This window comes from Lissotriton helveticus, chromosome 9 (genome assembly GCF_964261635.1).
Source record: "Lissotriton helveticus chromosome 9, aLisHel1.1, whole genome shotgun sequence".
Classification (NCBI taxonomy): Eukaryota; Metazoa; Chordata; class Amphibia; order Caudata; family Salamandridae; genus Lissotriton; species Lissotriton helveticus.
In genome coordinates, this window is record NC_136070.1 from 1,000,341,376 (window position 1) to 1,000,365,096 (window position 23,721).

Genomic DNA, 23,721 nt, shown 5'->3' on the forward strand with positions numbered 1-23,721 from the left:
CGTAATGTGCAAAAAGTCAGGAAAGTGTTGAAAGCTATAAGAGAGGAACTTTAATCAATTTACTACAGAGATTGGGCAATAAATGGGAGGTCCACAAATCCTGTCAAACAAATACATTATTAAACCTTTATTTATCTCTACATTTATGCAGGAACTCTGAAGTAATTTTAGTTGAAAAAATTTTCAGTTTGAAAATAATCTGCTAAAAAAGAAAATGCAGCCACCAAGCCCACGTATTTTGTGAAAGAAAATTCAAGGAGGCGAATCAACACCCAATGGAAGGATCTTAAATGGTAGTGGTGAACGGCCACCCCCCTTGCCCAGACTAGCTCTCCCGATTCACCGGTGAAGACCATTGGATTACCTGACACCGGGAATGTCAATGCGGCAAACCAGGAGCAAATCATCTATGGAAGCGGCAGGAGCAGCCCAAGGTACTATTGATAACTATTTTGTGAGGGCCGGCGCAATTCTGATAGAAGATATAGAAGTACTAGAACAACGGATCTCCCAGGAAATCGACTGGGTGCGGAGGTCCTCAATGGGCCCGCTTGCCCAAGCGAAAACACCAGAGGGGGGGGGAAATCCTCACTCAGTATACCGTGGGGGCAACAGGGTCAAATCAGACTCCCACTAACTCCGATATGGAATTTGATGAAATGAGCTTACTGACTCTTCCCAATACACAGACACCTCATATTGCCATCTCTAACCAGCTTCAAGACCCAACCCCACCCGCCCCAAGTGGGAAAATCTTCGATAGCTCAAGAGGGGTAAAAGAAGGTGCTATTCCAAAAAGAGAGAGAGGGGGGGCCACCAAGGGGGGGAAGAAACCAAAAACCCCTAGGTCCACCATTGCAAGTAAAATTCCTGCGAGGGGTGAAAACACCCCGAGTATCCCGTCGGTGGAAGGAGACGAGGCTCCTCCCACCGAAAGAGTAGTATTGGATCCAGTATCCTTGTATAATAATTCTATACTGGATCCCTCTAGCGAGGATATTACACTGGCGGACATAGGCGCACTTATTAGGTGCCTCCTAAGTCCGCTAGAAGCTCGTCTAATAAAAATGGAAGCCAGGCTGATTAATATAGAAAAATCCACAGTTCAGCTGGCGGATTCAATAAAACCAGAAAGGAAAGGTAATACAGGGGGGCGGGAATTACTAGCAGATAAGATCCCTCAGCTGGCAACGATACTGAAGGAGAAAGCTACAGGTCCCACACAAAATACCCAAACCAAAATTACCCAGAATAAAACTCCCCAACTATCGAATGAGAAAACAACTGCCGCGCCACAATCATCCCTAATCGCACCCCCGCTCTAAATACACACTCCAAGACTAACAGCACAACTACTCCTAGTCAACCGCAGAAAGATCAGCCACCATCAGCCAACATGAAAACAAATATCCCCCAAAGCAAAACTGTGAATCTCCCGCCTGAGGCAGCACCATACACAATAATACTAGCTGGGGTACCCGAGTTAAAACCTAACATTAAAGAGTCTGCCTCCTCCCTTAAAAATAAGGCCATTGACTGGTTGTCCATATATAGACCACTCCCTCCTGGTATAACAGGATCAATCCTTACGGCGCGGAGAGCTACTTGGGTAGGAGAGCAGAGGAAAACAATCTCAGGGGATTGTATCCTGGTGAGGTTCAGGGACACCAACACAGCTGCTTATATATGCAGCTGGTCCGTTGACGACCAGGATAGCCCCATTCAGCCTTTACCTCTTTCGTTCTTCTACCCTTCAAGTGCTTATGTAGCAGATAAGTAGAGACGGGGGTTCCAGCAAGAGAGGAGGGAGGAGTGGGGACCCAATAGGAGAGATAGATGGGACAATTACTACAAAGGACACATGATGGCCAACAACTTGCCAGTGCGTGATAAGGAGGAGGGCTGGGGCCTTAGTAGTAGAAGGGGGTGGGGGTGGGGGGGCAGTGTGGAAGGAGAAGAATACAAAAGGCAAATGGCGAAAGAGAGGAGGGAGGAGTGGGGACCTAATAGGAGAGATAGGTGGGACAACTACCACAAAGGACACATGATGGCCAACAACTTGCCAGTGCGAGATGAGGAGGAGGACTGGGGCCTGGATAGTGGAAGGGTGTGGGGGTGGGGGGGTGGTGTAGAAGGAGAAAAATACAACAGGCAAATGGCGAAAGAGTATACACGACCTTATGAGGAGGAAGAAGGGTGGGAGCTTGTCAATAGGAGAAATAGGTTTGGAGGCGATTGGGGGGGAAGACGGGGAGAAATCCCATGGTCATATACTAAACCTCACTTTGGCTATCTTACGACCTTCAACAGATACAGTAATCTCGACTTGGTCGATTGACCACTAGAGCCGGCAACTAGTGAGCTGCCCCCAGCAAACTTTAAAAGGGATAGGTCACCACACCCGGAAGACTCCCCATTACAAAGGGCACACATGGCTGCCTTTAAAACCCAAACAACTAGCCAAGATGTAAGTTGCCCGCCGGAAAAGACTCTGGCCGAATTCGATGGGGACAGAATGAGGGGCGATGTCACACTAGGATCCCCAAAGCCAAACCTGGCAAAAAATAAACCGCAGGAACCAACACGTCCCCTATCACTGAACCTAATTTCGTGGAACGTGGCGGGCCTGGCTAGCAAGCTAGAATGCGAGGAGTGGGCTTCCTTTACTAACTCGAGAAGCATCTGCCTATTTCAAGAGACTTGGGCAAGAGAAGAACACACTCGCCATGGCTTTGCAGCTTCACGAAACTCGCGAAGTGGGGAGGACGAGGTAGACCCTCGGGAGGCCTGGCAACCTGGGTGGCTATCCATTTGGGCTGCAATGCTACCGTCTTAAACGTGGATTCAGACGATATTCTGGCGGTGCAGTTAGAATGGCCTAACTCCTACAAACTTCTATTGATAAACGTCTATTCGAGACCCACGCCCGCATCTAAAGAATCAAGCACAATTGAAGAACTTTCTGTGCTCTTGAGTCAAATTCCTAGGGAACTTCCCTATTTGGTGGGAGGTGATTTAAACGCACATTTTGAGCCGCTGCCAGGCCTTCTTGATGGACCCTCCCAAGAGGAGGATTCAAGATGGCTGGTGCCGGCAACGATGGCACCCCCCGCGAGGGCGTGGACCCCTCTCGCCCTGCAGATAACAGCCCTCACACTTAATCATGGCATCAGGGCATGTAACGGCCGCACGAAATCAGATGTCCCAAGTAAATTCACATTCAACAAAATTGGAAGTGAATCTAGATTGGACTATGTCTTAGTTCAAATGTCTTCATGGCAGCTGGTCACTGACTTCAAGATAATAGACAGGTTGGACAGTGATCACAATGCCTTAGAACTCGACTATGCCATCCCAGGTACCTGGGCTGAGGGAACAACTAAACAGAGGCCAAAGACAGGGTTGGCACTCGAGAATAACAGAAGGAGAGTGAGATGGGAGAAATTGATCTCACGTGATGACAAACTGCCAAAACTCTACGCCAAAATTATGCCAGTATTGGAAGAGACACTTGCCCATGGGGAAGGCCTCTATAGCGATGAAACCAGAGTTCAAATGTGGCAATCCCACGAAGACCTTATTAATTTAATGGAGGCAGACCTCTTTAATAAGGGAAATGATAGACGTGGCGGGAATAGAAAAAAGACTTGGTACAATTCTACGTGCTGTAAGTCCAAATCCGACCTCCTGCTAGCTATCAAGGCGGGTAACAATAGGGAGGAAATACAACTCAGAAGAAGGTCACATAAGAAACTTCTGGAAAATGCAAGGGTGGAATGGGACGAGGCCCACTGGGAGAAACTTTTGGGTGCCCTAGGGAATAGGGACTCTCGTAAATTTTGGCGATTTGTAAATCATGGCTCGGAAGACCTTCCTTCAGCTATCGAGCCAAACATCGCCCCAAGCTTGTGGCAATCCCATTTTGAGTCCCTATATTCCTCAGAAGAGGAAACCTCGAACCATAATTTATATACCCTGGAGGCTGCCACAGAATGCGAACCCTTTTTAATAAGAGAGGTTCAAAAAGCTATTGAAGGATTGTCAGCAGGAAAAGCCCCTGGCCTAGACGGGGTACCAGGCGACCTATACAAGCAGGAGCCGGGGATATGGGCACCATACTTGACACAAATCTTCAATGGGATCTTGGGAGGAATGAGGGTACCGGATACTTGGCTGGGTGCAGAGGTAGTCCCTATATTCAAAAAGAGATCCCCACTGCTCCCAGCCAATTACCGCCCCATCAGTCTGATAGACGTCTCTCAGAAACTTTTCGGGAGGCTGGTGCTGGATAGGCTCCAGAATTGGCTGGAGGAAACTAGTACCTTGAGCCCATATCAAGCGGGATTTAGGAGGGGGGTCTCAACGGTCGACCAGGTCTTTAGACTGAGCCTCATCTACTGGAGGACGGCGCTGATCGAGGCTGGCGCGCTGTACACGGTCTTCGTGGATCTGCGCGCCGCTTTCGATCTGGTGCCCAGACCCAGGCTGTGGAGGGTTATGGAGGACTTGGGGGTCCCAAAAGATATTCTCGCAATCCTCATGAAATTACACCAAAATAACTTTGCACAAGTCAGGTGCGGGAACAACGGAGCTCTAACTAAGAGGTTCCCCGTCCGAAGAGGGGTAAGGCAGGGTTGTGTGCTTGCACCGACCCTGTTTTGCATCTTCGTGAACGGGGTAATAGAGCACCTGACCAGGATTGCCAACATCGATGCCCCGAAATTGTTCGGCAGCAGGGTTCCCGCAATAATGTTTGCGGATGATACCCTGCTGCTGTCCAAATCCCCTATGGGCATCCAGCGGGTATTAGATGGGTTTCTAGGCTTCTGTGAGGAAAGGGGATTAGAAGTCAACCCACAGAAAACAAAATTTATGATTTTAAACCCAATGCCGACCAACCGACCGAACCCTAAGCTCGGAGAAGTAAGCCTAGAAAGAGTGAAGACATTCGAGTACTTGGGGATAACCCTCAATCAAAACTTGACGTGGGAGGCCCATCAAGCCAAATCGACTATGAAACTGACCCAAAGGGCGGGTGGTATTCTAAGAATTGCTGGTAAATCTACTTACCGCCCCCTTGGACCAGCAATTCAAATTTACAAAGTCCAGGCCCGGGGAGCAGTTACCTATGGGGGAGAGCTATGGGGCCACATACCATCCCAGAGTTTGTTAAGAGCTGAAAATAAGTTCTTAAGGCAACTAACATCTCTCCCCTGTAGTACACCACTCTTGCCCCTAAGATTGGATCTGGGCATGAGGCCAATTACCGAGGAACTTGGCCTCAAACCATTGGCTTTTTGGCGCCGCCTATTGAGCACTCAAGAGCTGATAACCTACAGAGCGGAGCTCCAGGAATTTTTAGCTGCTCCAAAAGCAAGCAGTATACCTTGGTTAAGTTACACAAAGAGCATCTGTGAGTCCCTTGGAATCCCAGGACTATGGGCAGACCCTGAGAGAGCCAGCACCAGCATCTCGAGGAAGATGCTGTCCAGAATTTATAATGACTATATGCTTGCCGGAGCACTGGACAATGTCCGTGAAGGATCCCGAACCTTCCATTTTATCCAATCTAAAGACACTTATACCATGGAATGTGTATTGAATGATATCATGCCTCCCTTAACAAGGAAATTATTTTTGCAGTGGCGGTATGGGACATTACCTTTAGGGTCCTTTACTAAAGGATGGTCGAGCCAATCCGGCACCGGGACATGTCCTACTTGTGCCAACACACAGGAGACCGATGTGCATGCTGTATTTATGTGCCCGGCCTATCGAAAAAGCAGAAAGTATTGGATCGTTCCGCTACTCAAAAACTGGGGGTTTAGACAATTTCTACCAGCCTATAGAGTTTTAAAAACTGACTTATACTCGGTAACTGTCTTGGCAATGTCAAAATTTTTAACTGCAATGTGGGTTATAGGTGCTAGGCTGCTAAAGGGCACGGGGAGGCAGAGTTAATTAATTCACCCCGTTTCAGCGAATTCATCTTTTAAATTTATTGTGGACCACTCTGGTTTTTATTCTATGTTCTTAATAATGTGTTTATCAATTGATTTTAATGATGTAACAATTATATGTATATCTTTTATGGTCCTGTGACCGAAATAAAGATTTTTGATACCGGTAGTGGTGAACAGCCACTTCAGGTGTTAAATCTCCGTGTCTGACATGCATGAGAATTTAGGAGAATCTTGGAGATCTGAGGAAGTCAAAAAACCTTTCGGATTGTGGAGCAGAGTGTTTTTTTGTGTTACAATGCAAAAGGATTACTTCTTGTTTAACTGGCTAGGATCTAGGAGCTATTACGTAAGGAAGGAAACCTCCTACGTTTCAGAAAGGGGTTGAAAACGCTACTATTCTGGAGAGCCCTTTGAGCCACTTCAGGTTAAGTGGAGACTTCTGTATTGTCAAAGTTGTTGTTTACCATCGAGTCCCATGCGCTTAGAGGCCTGTAGGTGATTGAGCGCGGTATAAATTAAAAAATAACAATAACAATAACAATCTGTCTCAATTCGCCTAATTTCTTCTTGACAAGGAAAAAATGGGAATAAAATCAGTATTTCACTGGGTATAAGGTACCTGTTGTACTGCTCCCTTTTTAGGGCTCACCTATGCAGCGCGCATGCGTGCAAAGGAGGCCCTTTAGCCGTCGCTCTGCTCATTTTCAAGCACACACTCGTGCTTGTGGTGGCATCCACCTTGCGGGAGCGAGCAGCGGCGTGCCACAAGCACGAGTACAGTGCTTGAAAATGAGCAGCGGAGAACCCGCGGGCTCACCTCCTGCTTCCCTCTCTCTCACAACAAACTTTCGCGGCAGTGGGGCCACGCTTGTGTTTCGGCGCTTGTTCACCTTTCCTTTCTCCCTGCGTAACTCACATCTTGCTTTTCCTTCACTGTTTCTTATTGTTCGTATAGCCCCCCCAATGCCAGCACCTTCTCTCTATTCCTTTCACTTTCCTTACCTCTCCTTCATCCCCATTTTGCTTTTTTGCGTCCATTCCTCTACTGCATTCCACCTCAATTTTCCTACTATTGTGGTTACTCCTCTCCTCCCAAACCCAAGCCTCAACCGTTTCGCCACCTTGGTTTTCATTTTGCCTTCTCTCCACTCATAGCTCAACTTCCTTTCACAGACTCAATCTAGTCGATGTCCACCATTCCTCCCTCTTTTCTTACCTTTGCTCACCATGAACATTCCCTGCTACGCACCTCGTGCCGCACTCTCACTACTCCCTCCGTGCTCACAATGTGTCCCTGCTACGCCCCTTGTGAAGCACTCACTCCTCCCTCAGTCCTTACTTTGCTCACCATGAACATTCCCTGCTGGGCCCGATTCACATTTCGGTTTGGTTTACACCCACAAAGAGCCATTGTTAGGTCGAGCCTGTCAATGCGCTTGCGCATTGAGCTTACGAGAGATATTGGGGCTAAACCAGAGCTTAACCATCGGGCGATTTGATGCTGTGCCCGTGAAAAGCAAGCTCAATGCGCAAGCGCATTGACCTAAAAAGCGCGTGCACATCAAAGCCACCAGCCTCCCTCCCACAGGCATCCCCCAGCGTGCGCTGTACCTCAGGCATTTCTCCTCCCCATATTTATTCACTGCCCACGGCTTTCACTTTGACGGCCGCCAGGCCGTCTCTCGCCTCACGCTTTTTTTTAAACTTAAAAGCTGACATACTGACCTGCTTGTTTCTCTTTCCTCACCTCATGCTTGCGTGTAAAGTTAACCCAGACATTGTCTGCTCAGCATAACCATTTGTCTCTTCAAAGGCTCCGCTCCCCGCCCCCCACCTGCACCACTCTCCTACTCCCCCTTCTACCTCCCACGGCCGTCCTTTCCGCCTTCTTATCGCCGCAGCGCATGGCACTGCTTACATTTTACTTAATCTCCCCAGCTTCCCCCACATCACTTTTCACCCTGGACTCTATTTAAAGAGCTGGGCGCCCGCTTTATTTTACAGCATGTTACGCGATTTTCAATAGTTAAGTCAAACAAATGCAAGACGTATTGCATTGCAAATGTTTGTTACATTTGCTAATGCTTGCTCCCTCTATTTGGCTACAGCTGCTGCCTCCTCCTCCTTCCAGAACGGAAGAATAGAGGCGTTCGCACTTCACCTAATACCGAGGACACACAGAAACCTCAGTGTTGTCGGTGTGCTCGTCTTTGCTCCAAGGCTGTTCTAAAAAGCGCCGTATTTTTGGAAGGTTCCCTTCTATAAACAGGTCCGTAGTTCTTCGTGTTATGTTATGTTATCTTTTGTTTTGTTTGTAGCACCACGCAGCGGTCATTTGCTGCCAGGCCACTCAGCATTGCAAAATATAAAAGAAAATAATAAAATATCTGTCATGCATATATTATAATGTGTGCACATGCCAGTGACATGACACGGCTACCAGCAGCGGCTGCCTCAACGCACATTTGTTTTGCCAACGCTGCACAGCGCCTATTCTATCCTACTTACTTCATTCAGTTTCTATTTCCTTTCAGAACCGATATTGTGATGTTTGTTTCTGGGAAAACAATTTTACTTTTTTTCTGTTGGTTCAATGAATAATGGGACATTTCCCTGGTACTTATTTTTCTTCAATGCTTGTGATTATCTTGCCTATTCTGTTTTTCTGAAGTTCAGTACCAAAAGCGAGATTCTGCGATTGGATATCGTTGGTGAAATTACCTCTGCTGTTGTGAGGGCATTTTTAAACAGTCAACGTTCTGCTGTGTGGCACTTACATTTAAAGGAGTAAAATGTCACTTTCTCTGCTAGAGTAAAGAGGGAAAGAATGTATTTTACTGTCTGACAAAAAACATCTGCGGTTCCTCTGTAGGTTGTAGTTCTAGGTGTGTTATTTATTCTGGGGTAATGTTTGTAATAACGTAATAACTTCTCTCATAAAGCTCTTCATGCCACTTTTCTGCTGTTTCAAAGCTCGGTAAGAACCATGTTACCGTTAATCAAGGTTCCACAATATACTGGTTTCTGAAGGATGCAATGTGGAATCTGTCTTGCAGGAATTAACACTCCATCCATCCATCCATCCCCCCACTCCATCCATCCATCCATCCATCCCCCACTCCATCCATCCATCCATCCATCCATCCATCCATCCCACTCCATCCATCCATCCATCCATCCTCCCCACTACATCCATCTATCTCACTCCATCCATCCATCCATCCCAATCCATCCATCCATCCATCCATCCCAATCCATCCATCAGTCCCCCCACTCCATCCATCCATCCCCCCACTTCATTCATCCATCCCCCCACTTCATTCATCCATCCCCCACTCCATCCATCCATCCCCCCACTCCATCCATCCATCCATCTCCATCCATCCCACTCCATCCATCCATCCATCCATCCCCCACTCCATCCATCCATCCATCCATCCAACCCCACTCCATCCATCCAACCCCACTCCATCTATCCAACCCCACTCCATCCATCCCCCCCACTCCAACCATCCCCCCACCTCCATCCATCCCCCCCCACTCCATCCATCCCCCCCCCCACTCCATCCATCCACCCCCCACTCCATCCATCCATCCCCCCACTCCATCCATCCATCCCCCCACTCCATCCATCCATCCATCCATCCCCCCCACTCCATCCACCCCCCACTCCATCCATCCCCCCCACTCCATCCATCCCCCCCCACTCCATCCATCCATCCCCCCCACTCCATCCATTCATCCCCCCCACTCCATCAATCCATCTCCCCACTCCATCCATCCATCCATCCCCCACTCCATCCATCCATCCCCCCACTCCATCCATCCATCCCCCCACTCCATCCATCCATCTCCCCCCACTCCATCCATCCATCTCCCCCCACTCCATCCATCCATGCCACTCCATCCATCCCACTCCATCCATCCATCCATCCCCCACTCCATCCATCCGTCCATTCCCCCGACTCCATCCATCCATCACTCCCCCGCCCCACACTCCATCCCTCCCCCGCCCCACACTCCATCCCTCCCCCGCCCCACACACCATCCCTCCCCCGCCCCACACACCATCCCTCGCCCTCTTGCCCTGCCTCTATCTCTCGCCCTGCCTCTATCTATCGCCCTCACTATCCATCGCATCACCACAGCATCACTCAGAGGCACCACAACATCACTATGCGCTACCACAGCATCACTGAACGCCACAGCATCACTCGTCGCCGCCACAACATCATTCAGAGCCACCACAGCATCAATCTGTGCAACCATTCAACAACAACTGATTCAAATATGTTCTCTCAATGTTTCGAGCTTTATTACAAATGTCACAAAAAGATGTTGATATTTCACTTCGGTTCTTGGATTTTGTCACAATAAAATACACTGAACATAATCTTCACAAAAGTTATTTACAAAAGTTTAAGCTATTAAGCTATTGCCATTATAAATTACATTACCTTTTATTTAAGTATTAATTATTAAAAAAAAATTAAAAGCCATTGTTATTTGTAATATCAATACATCTAAGTCACTTAAATACAACACATATTGCATTACAAATGCTATAGGTGTCATATTTGCGAAAGTTAAAACTATTGGCATTGTAAATTACACCACCACATTATCACTCAGCACCACCACATTATCACTCAGCACCACCACAGCACCACCACAGCACCACCACAGCACCACTCAGCACCACCACAGCACCACTCAGCACCACCACAGCACCACCCAGCACCACCACAGCACCACCCAGCACCACCCAGCACCACCACAGCACCACTCAGCACCACCACAGCACCACTCCGGACCACCACAGCATCACTCAGCTCCACCACAGCACCACTCAGCGCAACCACAGCATCACTCAGCACAACCACATGCAGTTCATGTGCCCGTGCACGCGCTTCAGACCCGCCACAGCAATGCCGAGAGCTTCACACTTCAAAGGTTCCCTCCCACCCTTCCGACTTTCCCCAGCGCGCAATGCCGAGGGCTTGTTTTTTTATTGCTGTCAGACGAATCAGGTGTTCATACCTGTTGTGTTGTTCTATCAATTTGGCAATTTATTGCTAATATGTTCAGTAACAAAAGACATGTTTTATTGGTTTCCCTTTCAGTTGTTTTTCTCTTACCTCACCTCATGCTTGCTTGTAAAGTTAACCCAGACAGACATTGTCTGCTCGGCGTCATGGAATTGGACCTTCAATAATGTTGACTAGTGGTTCAATGCTCAGTTTGTTTTTTCTCGACCCAGGTTTGCAAGAAAGGTGTTTCTAACTGTAGCCAGGGGGTCTGTCATTTAAGTGGCCTTTTTTATTTTTTACAAACTGTCTATTGTTAATAAAAGATATTGCGCATACTAGATTAGAAATGTTATCCAGATCTGTTTAATGTACAAAATGGAGGGTGCATAGAAAAAAGAGCAGTTGCTACCCAACATGTGCACTCATGTCAAATAGAACCTCTGGTACAAAGTACACCATCATGAAGTTACCTATTGGAGTTTGTGGTCGGGAGGAGGAACATGCCTTTATGCATTGGGGTGTAGAGGAATGATTTGGCAAACTGGATGACTAGCTTATTGCAAGACTGAGTGGTTCAAGGTTTACATCACTCTACCGCCCTCACTCTACCACCCTACCGCCCTCACTCTACCGCCCTCACTCTACCACTCTACCGCCCTCACTCTACCGCCCTTGCTCTACCGCCCTCACTCTACCTCTCTACCACCCTCACTCTACCGCCCTTGCTCTACCGCCCTCACTCTACCTCTCTACCACCCTCACTCTACCACTCTACCGCCCTCTCTACCACTCAACAGCCCTCACTCTACCACCCTCACTCTACCACTCTACCGCCCTCTCTACCACTCAACAGCCCTCACTCTACCGCCCTCACTCTACCACTCTACCGTCCTCACTCTACTGCCCTCACTCTACCGCCCTCACGCCCTCTCTACCGCCCTCACTCACTCTACCGCCCTTACTCACTCTACCACCCTCACTCACTCTACCGCCCTCACTCACTCTACCGCCCTCACTCTACCGCCCTCACTCTACCGCCCTCACTCTACCGCCCTCACTCTACCGCCCTCACTCTACCGCCCTCACTCTACTGCCCTCACTCAACCGCCCTCACTCTACCGCCCTCACTCTACCGCCCTCACTCACTCTACCGCCCTCACTCACTCTATCGCCCTCCCTCACTCTATCTATCTATCGCCCTCCCTCACTCTATCTATCTATCGCCCTCCCTCACTCTATCTATCGCCCACCGTCTATCGCCCTCCCTCTATCTATCTATCGCCCTCACTCTATCTATCACCCTCACTCTATTTATCTATCTATCTATCTATCTATCTATCTATCTATCTATCGCCCTCACTCTATCTTTCGCCCTCCCTCTAGCTATCTATCTCCCTCAGTCTATCTATCTGTCGCACCACCACAGCATCACTCAGGGGCACCACAGCATCACTCAGGGGCACCACAACATCACTAAGCGCTACTACAGCATCACTGAACGCCACAGCATCACTCGTCGTCGCCACATCATCACTCGTCGCCACCACAACATCACTCGTCGCCACCACAACATCACTCAGCGCCACCACAGCATCACAGTGGAGTAGTGTGGCTCACTGGTTAGAGGCGGCAGACCCGGAAGCAGAGAACGGCCCGGGACCAGGGTTCAATTCCCGACGCGGCAGGGTCGTGGACCAGGGTCAGCGGACTCGATAATTCTCGCCTCGGTGCCTACTCTAAGCAGGGATCACACTCGGCAACTCTGGGCATTAGCTTGCCTCATCTCTACAACGGCCCCCCACATTCGCCAGGGATGCCAAGTTTCACCTTGGAGATACCCAGTAGGGACCATCTCACAGGGATAGCCAGGACGGGTTCCCCAGCGGTCTACAGCGCCACGGCGCCTCAGGGCAGCAGTGCGCTTTACAAGACACATACATACATACATACATACATACTCAGCGCCACCACAGCATCACTCTGTGCAACTATTCAACAACAACTGGTTCAAATATGTTCTCTCAATGTTTCAAGCTTTATTACAAATGTCACAAAAAGATGTTAATATTTCACTTCTGTTCTTGCATTTTCGTCACAATAAAATACACTGAACATAATCTTCACAAAAGTTATTTACTAAAGTTTAAGCTATTGCCATTATAAATTACATTTTTTTTTTATTTAAGTATTAATTATTTAAAAAAATTAAAAGCCATTGTTATTTGTAATATCAATACATGTAAGTCACGTAAATACAAAACATGTTGCATTACAAATGCTATAGGTGTCACATTTGCAAAAGTTAAAAGTATTGGCATTGTAAATGACAAAGCAATTAATTTCGCTATTTTCAAAACCAACACATAAATAAAATATTTGTCATTTACAAGACCAATAGCTTAAACTTTCGAGACCTATTGCATTGCAAATGCTTGTTGTAAGTGTGAACGAACTTAAGCAACTCTCAAAGGCTGGTTTTACACTTGTAAAAGGATTACTCAACAGGATCATTTTGTGATTAAGTCAACAGCCGTAGGGGTTCTGGACTCTCACACATGCTGCTTATTTATTGGGATTTACAATTGTTTTTTCCTGATCAATTTCTCTCCTGGGAATAGACATTTTCCACTGTTGAGGGAAGGAGTAAGACTCTTTCCAGAGTGACAATGGAGCACCCAAAAAATTAGAGAGGTGTAAAAAAAAAAGTTCATCCACAGGGCAAAATATTTTCCATTTAATTTAAAAAAAAAAAGTTATACATGTATATACACCCAATTGTACACCATTCACAAATGTTGCCCTGAAGTATGTCTGAAAAATTCTGTGGCAAACCATTGTGAATTGCAAATACTTGGAAATGTGAGGTCCCAAACGTGTGTGTGTGTGGGTGAGTGTGTGAGAGAGGGAGAGTACATTTATGAATTTATTATTTTTGTGACTCTGTGCCTATGCCACTTCCTGGCTCGCTCTCGGGTGCCTTGCCTTTACACATTCCCCCTGCTTCTCCGGATCACACGGCCCTGCTTTCCTTGCCTGGAGCGGGAAGGATGTTGGAGCCAGGTCTTGCTTAGCACTCTGCACAGACCTGTGCTCTTAGCACTTCCTGTTTTTCTAGTGTTCAGCAATGGCTGTGCGGAATAGGTGTGTGTACCGCGTAGCACTGCTCGTCTGGACACTTCTTGGGACGGGCCAGTGCACCCTGGCTTCTGTGACACGTGACCGTCGCCCAAGGCACTTTGGCGACCTGTCACCCAAGGCACTTTGGCGACCTGTCACCCTTCATGTCCGCCACCTTCGCCTTAATCCGTTTATGGATCATTCCGGTTTCTCACGGTAGGAGCAATTTACGTGCGTAAAACGGGGTCTCTTACTCAATAGGGAAGAAAGCGTGTTCTACATGGATGCGTGACATCAGGGGAGGTCACTTAGGTCGCCATCATGAAATGGCGGTTACAGCTCCGACTACAGAGTGTCTGGTGAGGTGAGAGAACAGTTGTGAGCACACAGTACATCTGGAATGTTGTTAAGTGCAGGTTACAGCACTGCACGACCCTGGTGCTTACTGCTCGCTACCGGGATGCGTAAAGTACTTTTCTCTTGCTTACACACGTGAGCACCATATTTCTCCGGTGTTCACTACAGCTGTGAGTACAGTGTGTCTCTGCTGTTCAGCACATGGTGTGTAAAGTCCATCTCTAATGCTCAGTGCAGACTTCAGTACACTAAGCCTCCATGTCGGTGAGCACAGTATCCCTTCGGTGCACAGTACAGGTGAGAGTACAGTATGCCTCAGTACATGTGAGTACAGTATGTACCAGCACCTGTGAGTAAATTATGCCTCTAGTCCCCAGTACGTGTAAGTATAGCATACCTGCGAACCAGTGGACCTGTGAGTACAGCCCCCAGTAGTACACGTGAGTACAGTATGCCTCTGGTTCTCTGCATCTGTGAGTAGTCCTCAGTACCTGTGAGTACAGTATCCCTCTGGTGCACAGTGCCTCAGTACCTGTGAGTACAGTATGCCTCTGGTCCTCACTACCTGTGAGTACAGTATCCCTCTGGTGCGCAGTGCCTCAGTACCTGTGAGTACAGTATGCCTCTGGTCCTCACTACCTGGGAGTACAGTATCCCTCTGGTGCGCAGTGCCTCAGTACCTGTGAGTACAGTATCCCTCTGGTGCGCAGTACCTGTGAGTACAGTATGCCTCTGGTCCTCACTACCTGTGAGCACAGTATCCCTCTGGTGCAGTGCCTCAGTACCTGTGAGTCCCTATGCCTCTGGTCCGCCGTATCTGTGAGTAGTCCTCAATATCTGCGAGTACAGTATACCTTTGGTCCTTCGTACCTGTGAGTCCATATGCCTCTGATCCACAATACCTGTGAGTACAGTCCTCAGTGCCAGCAATTGGCAAAGTCTTTGCAAAATGCCTTTTGAAACAAATTAATGATTGGGTGGACCAAGCTGATATACTTCCCCTTGAGCAGACGGGATTTCGAAAGAACCATGGCACCATGGATAACTTAACAGCTCTGCAAGTAATAACCGATAAATATATCAGGGTCAGAGGAGGGAGAGTATACGCAGCCTTCATAGACTTCTCCACGGCTTTCGATAAAGTTGGTCATCCTCTGCTGTGGAAGAAACTACTTACTTTTGGTATGCCAGCTCGGCTGCTAAATCTAGTTCAGGACCTCCACTCTGATACCTGGTGCAGAGTATTGTTGGGAGGAGGGAGAGGCCTATCCCAAGCAATCCCCTCAGCCAATGCTCTTAACAGGGCTGTTTATTAGCTCCACTATTGTTTTCCCTTTATGTTTGTGACCTCCCCCAGACCTTATCCTTAAGCAAAGGAATTGCCCCTATTTTAGGGGACAAACCAGTTGCATGTTTGATGTATGCAGATGATCTATTACTTTTAGACCTTACCCCGAAAGGACTTAATAATCGTCTGCATGCATTACATGTATTTGCCGAGTCCCATCATTTGAAGATCAATATCTCTAAAAGCAAGGTAATGTGTATGATGGGAAAGAACAAATCGAAATCTGGGAATTTTAGTTGGTCTCTAGGCGGTGATAAGCTGGAAATTGTAAAACCCTACGTTTTTTTAGGGAAAATAGTATGCGGTAACTTGAGCGATAAGGCTCACATAGATAACAACATTTGGAAGGCCAAGACACAGGGTAATGGACTGAGTGCTCTTTATAAAGCCACTGGCAAAAGACATTTTGTCCATTTGCTAGAGGCCTTCCGAGCAAAAATTCCAGCCTCTCTGCTCTATGGCATCGAGCTTATTGATTTGGGGCAATGGGGTTTTTTAGATACCATCGAGGGCAGACTTTTGCGACATCTAACTACGGTTAATAATGCTTGTACAGTGGCATCTCTTAGACTTGAATTTGGCATACGAAGTAGTTGGATTCAGGCCCTGGCGGGAGTAATACGTTGGGTCTCTTGCTTAGCCAAGGGAAAACCGGGCACTTTAAGATTTCTTATTAAAAAAGAATTATTGGGTTCCCTAAAAGAATATTCCTTACTTATAAAGAATTTCAGAAGGGCTGTTACATTACTGGAATTGGAGGAATCAACTCTTTTTTTGCTATCTTCACATCAGCTAAAGTCCACCCTAAGACTGGCTACATGGGAGCTAAGTTTTAGGAGGGACAGAGATGCCCTTATTACAAAGAAAGGTGCAACGCAGTTTGTTAATTCTTATTTATTTAAACACATACAACCTTATGCCTCTTGGAACCTTCCTCACGGCCTACGCTGTTTCTGGTTCCTCTTGAGGCAAGATCTCCTCCCTTTAAATAAATTACTAGCTAGATGGTATGGTTCCTCCGACAAATGTAACCTATGTAACAACAATAATTCGACCCAGGATACCGCCCATATTCTCTTCATATGCCCTGCCCTAATGGCTCATCGCCGAAAGTGGGTGAGACTAATTGGTTTACAATTAAGCATTTTATCTGCCAAATCTCTAATCGATGCTATCTTTAACCCCCCCCAATGAAATGTTTTGTTACAGAATCTTTAACTTTTTTTAAATGTTTTTTAGAATTATATTAATGGATATGATTTCCATATTCCAGTTTCTGTGTTTATAGAATGTATTTTAAGGATTTTATGTTTTGTAATTTCTGTTGTCTTTTATGTTTTGCTTATATGGGGATCTCAATCGAGTTCCAAATCATATATTAATAAAATTGAATTGAATTGAAATACCAGTGAGTATAGTATGGCTCAGGTTGTAGGGCCTGTGAGTACTGTATGCCTCTGGTGCTCAATACCTGCTGCGAGTCCTGCCTGCCTCTAGTGTTCGGTGGAGGGGTAGCACGGTGTGCCCCGAGAGAGCTCCGTAATCACTCCCCTGGCCGTGCGTCCTCTTCTGTTAATGTTTACATCCAGCCCTCCTCCCAAACAGTGCAGCGGAGTCCTCTAGTCAGGCTGTTAATGATTGTTAATCGTTGCTGCATCTCCCTGACTGGCTGATGCACTACAGTGATTAGGGATGTGCGCTTGGCGCTTGCACGTCACTCATTTAACGTGACACATTGTGTTGCAGATGTACATTAGAAAGGCAGTTAAATACTACACATGGATGTGTATGACTTTAAAAGTGGGATTTTAGGGTGCTATTTCGCCTTTGAAACAATGATAGGCTGTCCATTTCTGTGACTCTCCATAATCACAAACATTGAGAGAGCACAACGCGCCTGCTTATTTTTGTCGCCTGAATGACCCGTACATCCTCTAAACACACCGGTTCCCTTGCGGTGCAGAGATGTCCACCCTTCTCAGGATTGGAGTATCTTCGCTTTACACACACACTTGTACCACTGGGTTAACTGCCTGCCCTCGGAAATCACGCAGTCCGCTCTGTACACACCCGCTGACTAGGGGTGGCGGGGCTCTGTTCTGTGCACACCTGTGGCTGTTCTCCTGGTGTAGGCGGCCCCTGTTCTTTGCACACCTGTGCACTAGGGGTGGGTGGCCTTTGTTCTGTGTACACCTGCAGTTGTTCTCCTGGTGTAGGCGGTCCCTGCTCTTTGCACACCTGTGCACTAGGGGTGGGTGGTCTTTGTTGTGTGCACACCTGCGGTTGTTCTCCTGGTGTAGGCTGTCACCGTTCTGTGCACAAGGGGTGGGTGGTCTCTGTTCTGTGCACACCTGTGGTTGTTCTCCTGGTGTAGGCAGTCCCTGCTCTTTGCACACCTGTGCACTAGGGGTGGGTGGTCTGTGGTTGTTCTCATGGTGTAGGCCGTCCCTGCTGTTTGCACATCTGTGCACTAGGGGTGGAGGGTCTGTGTTCTGTGCACACCGGCGGTTCTTCTCCTGGTGTAGGTGGTCCCTGCTCTGTATACATCCATGAACTTGGAATGGTGGGTCTCTGTTCTGTGTACACCTGCTGTTGTCCTCCTGGTGTTGATGGTCTATGCTCTGTGCAAGCCTGTGCACTAGGGGTGGGCGGTCTGTGTTGTGTGTACACCTGTGGTTGTTCTCTTGGTGTAGGCTGTCTGTGTTCTGTGTACAGCTGTGACTGTGTAGATGGTCTCAGCTCTGTGCAAACCTGTGCACTAGGGGTAGGGGTGGCCGGTCTGTGTTGTGTGTACACCTGTAGTTGTTCTCTTGGTTAAGGCGGTCTCTGTTCTGTGCACACCTGCGGTTGTTCTCCTGATGTAGGCAGTCGCCGCTCTGTGCACTAGGGGTGGCCGGTCTGTGTTGTGTGCACACCTGTAGTTCTCTTCGTGTAGGCTGTCTGTTCTGTGTACATCTGTGGCTGCTCTGGCTGAGACTGTCTCTGCTCAGTACACACTGGGGGTCGGCGGTCTGTTTTTCGAGCGCACCTGTTCTCCTAGCGATGAAATTAACAGATTCTGTTCATTTTGCGTGTTTTGCTTTTCCTGGAGCACATTATGTACACACCTTGCATACTGCAGCAGTTGAGTTCATGGTTATGCTTGTTCTACTCCTTGAAGAAGATCTAACCCTCAGCAGGGGCTGCTATGGGGCATCTCAACCCATAGCTCGTGTTGTGAGCTGCCAGCAACCACGTAAAATGTGTGACCAACAAATACTAAGCAAGCATTGGCATAGCCAATAGGTCTCGCCTGTGGGACCTGCTGCATAACTAAATACTTATAAGGTCCCAAAGGCAACACCTATTGGCTATGCCAATGCTTGTTTTAAATAGAAATGAACTCCTTTGAGGTGCAGTAGGTGTAGGTCCCTGGATGTATTCTATAGTGTGACAGTTCATAAAACATCTAGAACCCATCCGTCTAAAGTCAGTTTGCCAATGTCTTTATTAAGTGGAAATTTGTCTGCCCGCTGATTCTGCAGGGGAATATAGTGACTGGACAGAATATGTCACACCCATCTTGTAGAATCTTGGTTGTGTGTGCCGCAGACTTCTTGCAGGAAGCTGCTGGGAGTACTGCTGACAACATCCCTGCACTTGGTACCTCAAGATGATAAGCAGATCTGTAGTGAAACTGTCCCCCTACTCCAGCTTCACAAAAAGGTTTAGGTTGTCGCTGCTGCAGAACTAAGCGCTCTTGCTGTTGTTGTGTCCGATTTGATCTTTGACATGTTTATTAAACAATGATTCCAGTCACCAGGCATGTCCGGTATCTTACTGGGTAACTGAATGATGTTGATTTAACCCATTCCTGCCTTCGAAAGATTTTTACGCACTTCCTTCAAAAGACTGTAGCTCTGATGAGTCAAAACCCGGTTGTCACAATGTCCATCATGTGGTTCTGAAAATCCTGGACTCGAGTAATAATTCTGGACTCGAGAATAAAACTTCATCGTAACAGGACAAATTTAGTATCAAAAGACCGAGAATGACGAGTACACCATATACAAGCATTTTCATCATATTCGAGTGACGATTTCACCTCAAAATCGTCATTATCGTTCTGAACCCTCGGCTTCCATTTTATGTACGGCAGCCATTTTGTGAGTTTCCCTTTAATTAGGCTTATAATCCAGCTAAATTCGATTCCAAAAGGACACGTACACCTTAATCGACTTTCCTATGACCTGTGCAAGCTGAAACCATTGCCCCAGGCCGAACCTGTTTGGTCAGTTCCTCTCCCAGTGGCAGAATGAGATAGCATCAATGCTCAACAGGCCATAAACCCCTTTTCATCGCACACACACCCTGCCGAATCTTGCTCACACCTGTCCCTGCTCTTTTCTTTCTGACTTGCTTTATGATGGGGAGGTGCCCGTTTTTATTGGGGGTCAACCGGTATCTGATGGAAATGTTGGGCCTTACCGGGTAATTAGTTATGGGCTGGACAGAAAGAAATGTGGGCTGTCATCATGACTCTGCTTTTCCTTTGTAAAGAAAATATTTGAATGGTATACTGTAAATCCAAGAATGTTTGCCTGAAGCACAATATTTCGTATAAAAAGAGAAGCCTGACTTTGTAAGATTGAGCAGTCTCCTGAGAACATACATCCCGAGTTGTTGTACTTCTAGGACCTGTTACTTGGTTGCAGCCAATAATCGATCCTTGACTTCACCTAGAAGACTCTGAGTTTCTGTGGTCTGAATCAGGAAAGGACTCGAGGTCTTTGGGTGTGTTCCCTGACACCACTGGGTTACCGGTTCGGTACCGGTTCTGAAAAACCCAGTACCTCAGCTGGCGCCCAACGCGGGGCGATACCAGCGGTACCAGTCCAGCCAGAGGTTCGTGAGGAGCTTCGTGTGAAAATTCTGGAGGACGGCCAACCACTTCATCGACCCCTGCATGTCTGGCGCTCTCCACACAGCATTGTGTGGTGGCGGGTGATTTCAATTTCCATCTAGACGTGGCGAACGATGCGGATTCAACTAAATTGCTGGACATTACATCCCCGCTGGGCCTTACACCTTTTGTGATGGGTCCTACACATGAGAAAGGGCATACACTGGACCAAGTGTTTTCGTCGGCCCCGATTGTTGATATTGAAACCCTGCCGGTGCTCTGGACGGATCACAGGCTGATTAGGTTCTCCGTGTTGGAGAACGGGCGAATGAACAGCAGCGCCCCTATACAGCCCAGATTAGCCTCGAGAGGGCTGCATAGAGTGACGCCCGATATGTTGGAGCAGGCGCTTGTGGATCATCCATGCCCCTTCTCGGGCAATTTGGAACAGGATACTGAGGCTCTGCAGCTGTGGCTGACTGAAAGGTTGAATGATCTTGCCCCAAGGGCGGCCCCCCGGTCCACGGCAATACGGCGATCTGCGCCGTGGTTTACGGAGGTGCTGCGCGCGGCTCGCAGCCAATGTAAGGTTGCTGAGCGAGCCTGGCGCCTTCAGTATGACGGGAAGGCCAAACTCGCCTACAGGTCGGCTGTGAAGGCTTATCACCGGGACATCCTGTGTGCAAAGAAGGAATATCTTGCTAGGAGGATTGAGGCGTCGGCGAACTCCTGTAAGGAGATCTTCACTGTGGTAAAGGAGTTCACGACCCCCAGCTCCAACTTGCCCCTTCCAGTGTCATCTGACGCGTGGGCGTGTGATCTGGCCAGTTTTTTATAGATAAGATCAAGGCGATTCAGGCCTCCTTCTTGGAGGGATCGGAGGAGGGGTGCTACGGCTCCGGGGCGGGACACGTTCCATCGTCCACGCCTGTCGCTGTGCTGTCGGATTTTCCAGCTGGCTCTAGCGATGCGTCCCTATTGCTGCTGGCCAGCCTTAAATCGGGCTCGCCGCTTGACCCCTGCCCTGCCAAATTTTTGGCCGGGATGGCTGCGGTGGTGAACCCACTGGTCAACCCCCTTCTCAATGCCTCCCTGAGGGAGGGGAGTGTCCCACGCACCTGGAAAAGGGCGATGGTGATCCCCCTCCTGAAAAAGCCTGGTTTAGATGCCGAGGTTCTGGCCAACTATAGGCCAATCTCTCTTCTCCCGGCTCTGGCTAAGATCACAGAGAAACATGTGCATGGCATCTTGTCCGGTTTCTTAGAAACAAACAATCTACTTCATCCATCCCAATCCGGATTCCGTCCTAATTTAAGTACGGAAACGGCTTTGTTGGAGGTCTCGGAGGTCATTCGGGAGACTTTGGATGTTGGTGGCAAGGTCATGCTGGTCATGTTAGATCTGTCGGCGGCCTTTGACACCGTCCCCCATGAGGCGCTCCTCGCCAGGCTTCATGACATCGGCCTTAGCGGGACGGTGCTTAAATGGTTTACATCTTTTCTTGAGGGCCGCCGCCAGACGATCTGGGTCTCCCAGAGCTCCGCTGAGATGCCGCCACTGTCGGAGTTCCACAGGGGTCTGTGTTGAGCCCGACGTTGTTTAACATTTTCATGTCCCCTCTGGCGGCCTTGGTGGAGGCTTATGGGGCCCAGATCGTCTCATACGCAGACGACACGCAACTTCTCTTCACATGCGGAAAAGATCAGGCATTTGATGGAGAGAGCATCCGGGGGTGCTTGGGAATGGTCTTCGACTGGTTCCAGCGGAATAGTCTGAAGGCCAACTCCAGCAAGTCGGAGGTTTTATTCTTCGGCTGTGCCACCGACCCTGAGTGGCAGGAATGGTGGCCGTCGGATATGTGTCCTCCTGCACAGTCATCGCTGGTCGCCAAAAACCTGGGAGTCAAGCTGGACAATAAGCTTATGTTGAGAGCGCATGTCCTTGGTCTGGCTGGCACCTGTTTTGGCATCTTGAAGATGCTCCGCAAGTTTTTACCACTGCTATCTGTGGAACACAGGCGGATTACTGTGCAAGCTCTTATTGGATCCAGGTTGGATTATGCGAATGCCCTCTTTTTAGGTCTCCCGGATTATTTGGTCCATCGCCTGCAGGTGGCGCAGAACTCTGCTGCTCGTGCCATTTTTGGCCTTCACAGGCGAGCACGAGTTTCTGGGCTGCTGCAGACGCTTCACTGGCTGCCCATCCGGAAACGGATCATGTTTAAATCTTTGACGCTGATGCATAAAGCACTTTTTGGCTCAGGCGCTAGGTATTTGCAACGGAGGCTGTCCTTTTACCGTCCAGCCCACTCACTGGGGTCAGAATCTCTTTTCATGGCCGTGGTTCCGCGTGTGAGAAAGGCCCGCATTGGGGGGTCGCTCCTTTAGCTTCAAGGCCCCTCAGCTTTGGAATTCGCTTCCGTTGGTTTTACGTAGCACCTCTAATTTGCTTCAGTTCAGGAAGAGCCTAAAGACCTGGCTTTTTAACCTCTAGGTCTTCTATTTTCTCCCCTTTTTTTTGCTGTGTGGTCTGTTATTAGTCTGTTGTGTTATTTACACTGAGCTGCATGTGGAAAGCGCCGGGACACTCTTTTAGAGTAGCCGTGCGCTATATAAACACAATATAACATAACATAACAATATAACATGTCTACATGGTCCGAAGCTCTTTGCTGCGAGGTTCCCCGCTTCCCGACGGCTAGAAAGGTCTGCTGCCCTGGCTATCGCCCTGATTTGGACCCTTGAAGTTTGGTAGAGCAAAACACTAAGACGAGTCTTCTGGTGACGTCATCGATATCTCAGTTAAGTATAAGTGGAGCGTCTCCCAGTCCTTAGTTGGTCTTAGTTTTGGGTATCCTTTGGGATCTGTAATTTGGAACTTGCAAGTGCCAAAGCCAAAGGACTCGTGTATTCATGAGAAATATCGTAATCGATAATCCTTTGAAGTTTGGAGCTAGACTAGAGAGCGAAGATGCCTGGTCTTAGACTTGGAAATTTGTTTTGTCTTGGTTGTAATAATAGGGAC

General features: G+C 48.1%; 1 protein-coding gene across 2 annotated transcripts in view; it reads right to left on the reverse strand.

The window, feature by feature from the left end:
• Window positions 1–23,721, reverse strand: part of FBXO27 (F-box protein 27) — a 282,101-nt gene that overhangs the window by 173,820 nt on the left and 84,560 nt on the right. The gene's annotated exons all lie outside the window — the stretch shown is intronic.